Raw genomic sequence first — 9,068 nt, 5'->3', positions numbered from 1 at the left:
TCAACAACCTCAGATACACAGACGATACCATCTCAAGATCCTCTTGTTGAGGGTGAAAGAGGAGAGTGCAAAAGCTGGTCTGAAACTCAACATTACAAAAACGAAGATCATGGCATCTGGCCCCATCACTTCCTGGCATATGGAAGGGGAAGAAATGGAAGCAGTGACAGATTTTATTTTCTTGGGCTCCAAGATCACCGCAGACAGTGACTGTAGCCATGAAATTAAAAGACGCTTGCTCCTTGGGAGGAAAGCTATGGCACACCTAGACAGCATAGTAAGAAGCAGAGACATCACCTTGCCAACAAAGGTCCGTATAATCAAAGCTATGGTTTTCCCAGTAGCAGCATATGGCTGCGAGAGCTGGACTATAAGGAAGGCTGAGCACCGAAGAATTGATGCTTTCGAATTATGGTGCTGGAGAAGACTCTTACGCGTCACCTGGACTGCAAGGAGGTCAAATCAGTCCATCCTAAAGGAAATCAACCCTGAGTGCTCATTGGAAGGACAGATACTGAAGCCGAAGCTCAAATATTTTGGCCACCTAATGCAAAGAGAAAACTCCCTGGAAAAGACCCTGATGCTGGGAAAGATTGAAGGCAAAAGGAGAAGGGGACGGCAAAGGATGATATGGCTGGATAGCATCACTGATGCAGTGAATATGGACTTCAGCACACTCCGGGAGAGAGCGGAGGACAGGAAGGCCTGGCATGCTATAGTCCATGGGGTCATGAAGAGTCGGACACGACTGAACAACTGGACAACAACACCTTTGAGCTAGTTTGTATTAAAACTGTTAGAGATGGACTGGTACAGTACACAAGAAAATTGTTCAGTTTTGAACGCTTTTTCAAAAAGAAATTTAAAAATGGAAATTGCTGTGACCCACAGTTTTGGAGTTATACATAACAAAACATATTTTTTGCAATTATTTTGATGAAATTAGCCCCAAAAGTGATTTTTGGTATTTTTTGCCAAATCTGTGTAGTAAATGCATTAACTTAAAAAAAAATGTAAATCAGCCAAGTGGGACTTGAGATATTGATTGCTAAAGAAATTGCTTCACGTTTTAATATGCATCACGTGGTGAAAGATTTCATAATGGAAGTGCATGTAAAGAATTTAGAGTTCTAATTCAAGTATTAAATGTGGATTTTAGCACTATTTATCTCTAAACATCTTTGCCATTCTGCACCTCCAGTTAGTAAACAACATCCTTGACGTCTTTAAAAGAATAATACCCTACCCCACTATATGTTCTGGTATCTTCATAAGGGGTGGTTCTATCAACGTGTAGTAATAATGATCTAAGAAAATACCTTTCTGCATCTGAAGGAGACACGCCACGCATTCTCCCTATACAGGGGCAGCCCAAGGCACCAGAGATTCCATGCATCAGGGGTGCAGAATCTCAGACCAGCATGCCAAATCCAACCTGCTTGGGGTCCCAATCTGGCCCCTCAGGATTCCACAGGCAGCCATATACCCTTTCCCCTGACTGCCGATCGTTTGGTGGTTTCCCTTGCCGCTGCCGCCTTCTCCTCCACTGCCTCCGCCACCGCTGCCGCCACCTCCTCCTCTGCTGCCTCCTCCTCTTCTGCCACCGCCGCCGTCATCGCCGCCACCAGCTCCTGTGGCCTGGACGTGCGCCAGCCCTTCTTGCAGGGAGTCACCATTTTAAAAATGGCAACCTCCTGGAAGTTCCTGGAAGTTGCCATTTTTAAAATGGACACTCCCTGCAAGAAGAGCCGGCGTGCGTCCAGGCCACAGGAGCTGGTGGCGGCGATGACGGCGGCGGTGATAGTGGCAGCACGGCAGTGGAGGCAGCGGCGACAGAGGCAGCAGCAGAGGTGGCGGCGATGGTGATGGGCGGCTCGGGTAAGGACTTGGAGGCGCCGGTACAGCTGGGCCAGGGGTGCCAAAGTTCCGAAGCCCACCGAGGCACTTCAGAGAGCCCCAACCCACTCTGGGTCGCATTGTGCCCCCTCCACTTTGCCTCAGAAGTGGCTCAAAGTGACCTGAGGCAGCCCGCTTCGCCTTGGGCCTCGGGCCAAAGCGGTGTACAGCCCTACTCGCAAGTTCAGCAGCCTGTCTCTCCTGTGGCCAACCAGATGCCTCGGAGAAGCCCGCAATAAGCACAGGAGGGCAAGAGGCCTCTTCCGTTGTTTGTTGCCCAGCTACCGGCACACCATCGCATTCCGCAGCCTGTAGCTGGAGGGCAGCCTTTGCCTGTCACGACAAGTAGCCTCTCCCTCTGTGCATCTGCCGGCCTTCTCGTAAAGGCATCTTCACAGCATTCACAGTGTTCCAAGTGTGGTCGCACCATAGATTTGTATAAGGGCACTGTGATATTAGCAGTCTCATTTTCAGTTCCTTACCTAATAATGCCCAACCTGGCATTTGCCTTTTTCACAGCAGCCACACACTGGGTCAACATTTTCACCAAGCTGTCCACCACACCCCAAGATCTCTGTTTTGGTCAGTCACCACCAGCTCAGATCCCAACTTGGGATTTTTTGCCCCATGTTGCATCACTTTACAGTCGCTTACATTGAACCATATTTGCCATTTTGATGCCCATTCACCCAATCTGGAGAGAGTGCCACACAGACAGGGCTGTAAGAACTGAAAAGCAGGCTAGAAATAACGCTCCTATGCCTGACTTTTACCTGTTGCTCCTTGGTCTGTCTTGATTCTTGAATGGTAAATGTCTTTGTGATGAGATATTAACCTACTTGAATAACTTTCTATCCTCAAACAGGAAGTGGTCAGAAAAATGTCTAGGAAAGCATCCATTAAACCTGCTCCCCAGTTCCCTCACACACTCAGACTTTTGTATTGTTCCACCTCCTGGAGATAGAGGAGAATGGTGGTGCAGGGGGAGTCTAAATCTGCCTTGCGAAATGCAAAGTACATAAGAGGGTCCCTTGGAGGTCAAGAGAAAGAGACGGAGAGAGTTAGCTTGTTTTCATCAATTGGACCATGACAACTTCCCCCTAGTGACCATTGGCCAATCTGGCTGGGAATTATGGGAGTTGTAGTCTAGCACATCTGGAGCACACCTGGTTGGGGAATTCTCATACATTGCATCCCTTGAATCCTTTGGGGGATTCTCATATATTGCATCCCTTGAATTCTTTGCCATCTCCCCTTTTGTCCTAGTCTATATGGACCTCCCCAACCTCCTGTAAACTGGTCTTGCCCCAGTTGCTCCCATAATAAGCAGACAGCCCTATGGACCAATAGGGAAGGATTTACAGGGGGTGAGAGTGACTCAGAGCCCACACGAGGAGCTCCACGTGCAGGCTATTGCACATTCCCTATTCAGACACGGCCATTTCTCAAGCTGCACACTCAGACCCTGAGTTAAAGACCCTTGAAGCCACATGGCAGGCAGCACAAAGAGCTTCTGACCACTTCACCCCAGCAGCTTTACAAGCTGGGGAATGTTTGCGATCAGGAGCCTGTGATCAGGACAAGCCCAAATTTGTCATTTGTCATAACTAGCGTTCTGTGCTGTCATTGTGGCATTACATTTGGCCTCTTCCAAACCCATCCATCCATCCTGGTTTAAGCCCTGGGGTCAGCGGCAGTTCTGCAACATTGAATCCAATCAACAGTAATTTTTTACATAGCCAGCTGTTTGGCTCAGGCAATAGCGAAGACGGGAAACCAGCCAGTCCCTCAACCAGATATGGAACTGCCAGTGTCATTCTGAGCAGCCAGTTTCAGCACTGCGCAACAGATTTGCCTATTTGCTGAAGCAAAAGGGATGTGCATTTACAGCTCTGCTGAGCAGCTGTGAATTCCAGCATAAGCCGTTAGATTTGCATCGGTTTGTTTCCTCCATATTAAAACGAACCGTGTGTTCAGAATGACAAAACGAGCCGTGTGTTCAGAACATGGAGCCACTAGCAATTTAAGGCGATTACCTGATGCTACTGGGAATTTTCACCATCAAACCCTGCATGAAGGAGTTGAAAACTGTGGCGTAATCAATGACAATGTCAGATGACCATTAGGAAAAAACACTGAGAGCAGAGAAATGTATATTAAGAAATGGTTTGAGTTGTTTCTAAATACAGATGAGAAATCCCCCTCTCCCGGCTTCCCTGTAAAAAAAAAAAAAAAAGGAAGATCCTCAATTCTTCATGCTTTGGTCTCAACAAATCAGACTTCATTTAGTCCACCAAACAAGCCCCTAAGGGGTACATTTTCTTTACATTACAGTGGCCTTTCTAGCCCTCTATTTCACTGCAGTTCTCCATGTGAGTTATGCAAGTGAACAGGGGAAATTTGCACCACCTGATTCATGGGTTATAGCATGTGCAAATGATATTGATTGTTCACTTGAAGTTTACACACATTCTTTGCCTTGCCACATGCAGACTCTAGATCCTTATACTGGTTTACACTCCTAGACCTGTAAACTTATATAAACTCCTCATCCATAGACCGAAACCCTCCATGGCTATTCCTCCCCTTATCCCTGTGCTCTTGCATCTGGACATACCCCTGCCTATGTCCTTTGCTCGTCCAGCTCCATCACCTATGCTATCTGAAGGTTTACTGCTCGCTCAAAAGACTCCACCTGCTCTCTTGTGCTGCTTCTTAGGCTTGGAACTACCTCCCACAACAGCTGTGTGATACCTCCCTTCTTACCCCTCAAAACCCACAGTTTCCATGAAACCTTTGGCCCAAACCCTTACTCATCCCTCAAGTGAAACTAAGGCTGCAGCCTTATCTGCACTGAGTAAGTTTAATCTCCAATAGAGCTTACTTCTGGGCAGACATGTATAGGATTGCAGTGTAAGTCTATGGATATACTGCATTTCCTTGCATCATCCCCATGTTGGCCTTGCTGATCCCCATGTCCCCCTGATCCCTGTATAAATTCAGATGGTAAGATCCTTGGTGGGGGCTTCTTTTTTTTTGCTATGCTGAAGTGCTGGTAGTGACTTTAGAAGCCCTTATAGAAGCCCTTTAGAAGCCCTGGACAAACCTTAAGGACCACGTTTGCCCATATGAGCCTGCCTGAGTCTTACAATTTGCTTCACAGGCTCTGCTTTCTGGCCTATTACACTGGAAACATGTTGGACAGATAGCAAAGACAGGGCCTTTTCCATGGTAGCATCACAGTTGTGGAAAATCTTCCCAAGTGAGATCCGACAGGCTTCCTCCCTTTCTGCCTTCAGATGGACTAAAGTCATTTTTATTCAGGAAGGCTTTTAGTTTTGTTCGACTGTGCCATTTCCGGGGTGACCATCCCCGCTGGCCGACTGTATTCGATGTCGGAGCTGGAACTTCGAGCCCTGCGAGAGTTTTTGGAAACAATTTTATTTATTTATTTATTTATTAAATTTATTAATCGCCCATCTGACTGGTCACCCAGCCACTCTGAGACACAAACCTCAGACATGGCTTCATTCGCCCTTCCTCCTCCCCTGCCTGTGCCCCTGCCATCTTTGTGACCAAAAAATCTGGAGAACTCCGCCCGGTGCACGACTACAGAGCCCTCAGTTCGGTCTCGATCCCTGACAAGTACCCCCTCCCCCTGATCCCTGAGATGCTGGAGCGCCTGGGGCGAGCCAAGATTTTTACAAAATTGGACCTGCGTGGCGCCTACAATCTAATTCGCATCCGGGAGGGGGATGAGTGGAAGACCTGTTTTGGCACCCGGTACAGAGCGTATGAATACCTAGTGATGCCGTTTGGGCTCGCCTGCGCCCCCCGCCCCACGTTTTCACGTTTTATGAATGCCATCTTCCAGGACTATTTGGACACTTTCCTGATTGTGTATCTCGATGATTTACTTGTATTTTCTGAGGACCCCCACGCCCATCAGCACCATGCCTCGGCCGTCCTCCAGCGCCTCCGCGAGCACCATCTTTATGCCAAGCTGGAGAAATGTGCATTTGACCTAACCTCTTTGGACTATCTTGGCTACATTATCTCAGCTGACAGTATCAGGATGGATCCTGCAAAGGTCCAGGCTGTCCTCTCCTGGCAGGCTCCATCCACCAAGAAGGACTCGCAACATTTTCTGGGGTTTGCTAATTTTTACAGAAAGTTCCTGCCCAGCTTTGCTTGGCTGACATCTCCTCTCACGGACCTCCTTAAGGGCAGGAAATCTCCTTTTCATTGGACGGCATCTGCCCAACAGGCTTTTGAGGAACTTAAGAAGCTTTTTAGTTCTGAGCCGATCCTGTTATATCCCGACCCGAGGAAGCCTTTTGTGCTGCAAACTGATGCCTCTGACTTTGCGGTGGGGGCGGTGCTTTTCAGCCAGATCAAGCGGGCGGCGGGTTGCAACCCTGCACCTACCACTCCAGGAAGCTGAACATGTCTGAGAGGAATTATACCATCTGGGAGAAGGAACTGTTGGCCATCAAGTCCGCTTTGGAGACCTGGCGTCATCTTCTGGAGGGGGCACAGCACTCAGTCGAAGTTAGAACCGACCATCGCAACCTGGAACATCTTCAGACAGCCCGTGCCTTAAACCAGTGGCAGATTAGGTGGTCGCTTTTTTCCCCCCGGTTCTACCTTAAGATCTGCCATGTGAAGGCCTCCAACAACCTACAAGCAGATGCTCTTTCTCATAAGCTGGACCTCCAGCCAGGTGGTGAGGGAAATCCCCCCCTCTCTGATTCTTCCCCCCCAGAGCCTGGTGGTAGCTGCGGTGCCTCGCTCCTGGGAGGAGCTCCTTCACTCGGCACAGGCTCAGGATGCTTTTGTCCACACAGAAGTGGAGGAATTGGGGCTAGCCTCTGTGCCCCCCAGTCTACCCCCTTCTCTTTGCGAGGTGGCGTGCTTTACCATTCCTGCCGGGTCTATGTGCCTTCTAGACCCCTCCGCGAGAAGGTCCTCTATCAGTGCCACGACTCCCGCACCGCTGGGCATTTTGGCTTCACCAAGACGCTGCACAGAGTGACGTGGGATTTTTGGTGGCCTCGTGTGTGTCGGGATGTCAAGACCTATGTCGCCTCCTGCCCAACCTGCCAGCGGGCGGAGGCCCCTCAGGCAAGCCCACAGGCTTGCTTCACCCCCTGCCTACCCCCTCAGGACCTTGGAAACTGCTCTCCCTTGACTTCATCACTGACTTGCCTCCCTCACACGGTAAGACCACCATTCTGGTGGTGGTGGATTTGTTTTCTAAGATGGCCCATTTCATCCCCTACTCTGGGTTGCCCACAGCCAGGGAGATGGAGGAGCTGTTTTTGGTGCATGTTTTCCGGCTCCACGGATAGCCCGAGGGTCTTATTTCGGATAGGGGGGCCCAATTCACTGCCCATTTCTGGAGGGAGCTACTTGGGCTTCTCCATGTGACGCTCCGTCTTTCCTCTGCCCACCATCCACAGACGGATGGTCAGACCGAGCGCACCAATGTGACTCTGGAGCAATATTTGTGCTGTTATGTCAATTACCAGCAAGATGACTGCTTTTCCTTGCTGCCTCTCGCAGAATTTGCTTATAACAATGCCTGCCATGCTTCCACCCGCCAAACTCCATTTTTTGCCAATTTTGGTTATCACCCCAAGGCTTTCCTGTCCACCTTAGCTCCCTCTTCCATGCCAGTGGCCCATGACTTTTTAGAGGAGTTGCAAGCGGTACACCACTTCTTACGGGAAGAAGTAAGAAGTTGCAAGCGGTACACCCTCGAGCAAGCCAAGACAGCCTACAAGGCCTCTGCAGACCAGCGGCACCAGCCGGGTCTGTCTCTGCAACTGGGGGACTGGGTTTGGTTGTCCACCCAATACCTCCCCTCTCACTCACTCGCAAGGAAGCTCGCCGCACGGGGCCTTTCCAGATTACGGCCCAGATTAACCCTGTTGCTTTTCGCCTGGCTCTCCCCCCCTCCATGAAGATCCATCTTGTTTTTCATCAGTCCTTGTTGTCCCCCCTGGTTTCTGGTGACCCTCATTGCTCAGCCGGCTCCCCCCCCCCCCGCCGCCAGTGCTGGTGGAGGGGGAGGAGGAGTTTGAGGTCACGGAGATTCTGGACTCCCGCCTTTCTCACGGCCGCCTGCAATATCTAGTGGACTAGAAGGGGTATGGGCCAGATGAGCGAACCTGGGAACCCGCGGAAAATGTGCATGCTCAGTTGCTGCTGAGGCGTTTCCACCAGCTGTACTCCCACAAACCCGGGGCCCCAGGGGAAGAGCACGAGGGGGGCCTCATGGGAGCGGGGATGATGTCAGGGTGGAAACTGAGCCAATAGAACCCCAGAGCAGTTCTGATTCTGAGGAGGATCAGCAATCCGTGGGAGAGGAGCCCGCTCATCCCTCACAGGCACAGCAGCTGGCAGAGATTCCTCCTGCCGGCATTCCTGAGATAGATAGTGATCCTAGCAGTGAGAAAGTGCAGGAGGGGGGCTTGCTAGACGCTCGACGCAGACGCAGGGAGCGACAAGCGATGGAGGGCACGGAAAGGAGGTGTAGCGCCCGATTGGTGTGCAAGCAACGGCCGCCTCCCGTGGACCCAAGGGAAAGAGGGAGGATCTCTCCCTAGCCCATAAGTTCAGGGTCTTCAAGTGATTCTCCATCAAATGGGGATCAACTGCCTACTCGGAGCATAGGCTACTCTGCTGTTCCTTACTTAGTCACTGGTGATTAGCATCTGAAAGAGTCATTAAGTTGTAAAAGGATTAAAGCCTTGAAAAGAATCCTTTCATCTGTGTCTTGGGTTGGCTACTGGAGTGTACTGAAAGAGGCCACTAAGGCGCTCCTGACATTATGTTACTGTGCTACCTCTATTGAGCCCACAGAGTGCTACCCCAGGAGGCTGTTCCAAGTGGTCCACAGCCTGGTCAGTCCAGTTGCTCCGGAAACGCTGGAGCATTCTAAGGCCTCCTGTGAGGCCTTGGCAAGGCACTTTGTGGATAAAATTGGTTGGATCAGGAGTGTTATTCCATGCGGCATGGACACATTTAGCAAGCAAGAGGCGGTCTGTGGCAAACCGGTTTTGTGGGATTGGTTCCAGCTTCTTCCTTCTGATAAAGTGGACAAGGTGCTTTCATCTGTAAGGCCAACCACCTGCTTACTTGATCCCTGTCCATCTTTGCTCATTATG

This window comes from Heloderma suspectum, chromosome 4 (assembly GCF_057233095.1).
Source record: "Heloderma suspectum isolate Gila_16-S chromosome 4, 16-S_ref, whole genome shotgun sequence".
Lineage (NCBI taxonomy): Eukaryota > Metazoa > Chordata > Lepidosauria > Squamata > Helodermatidae > Heloderma > Heloderma suspectum.
The sequence above is the reverse complement of the archived record's forward strand: the minus strand, read 5'-3'. Positions refer to the sequence as shown.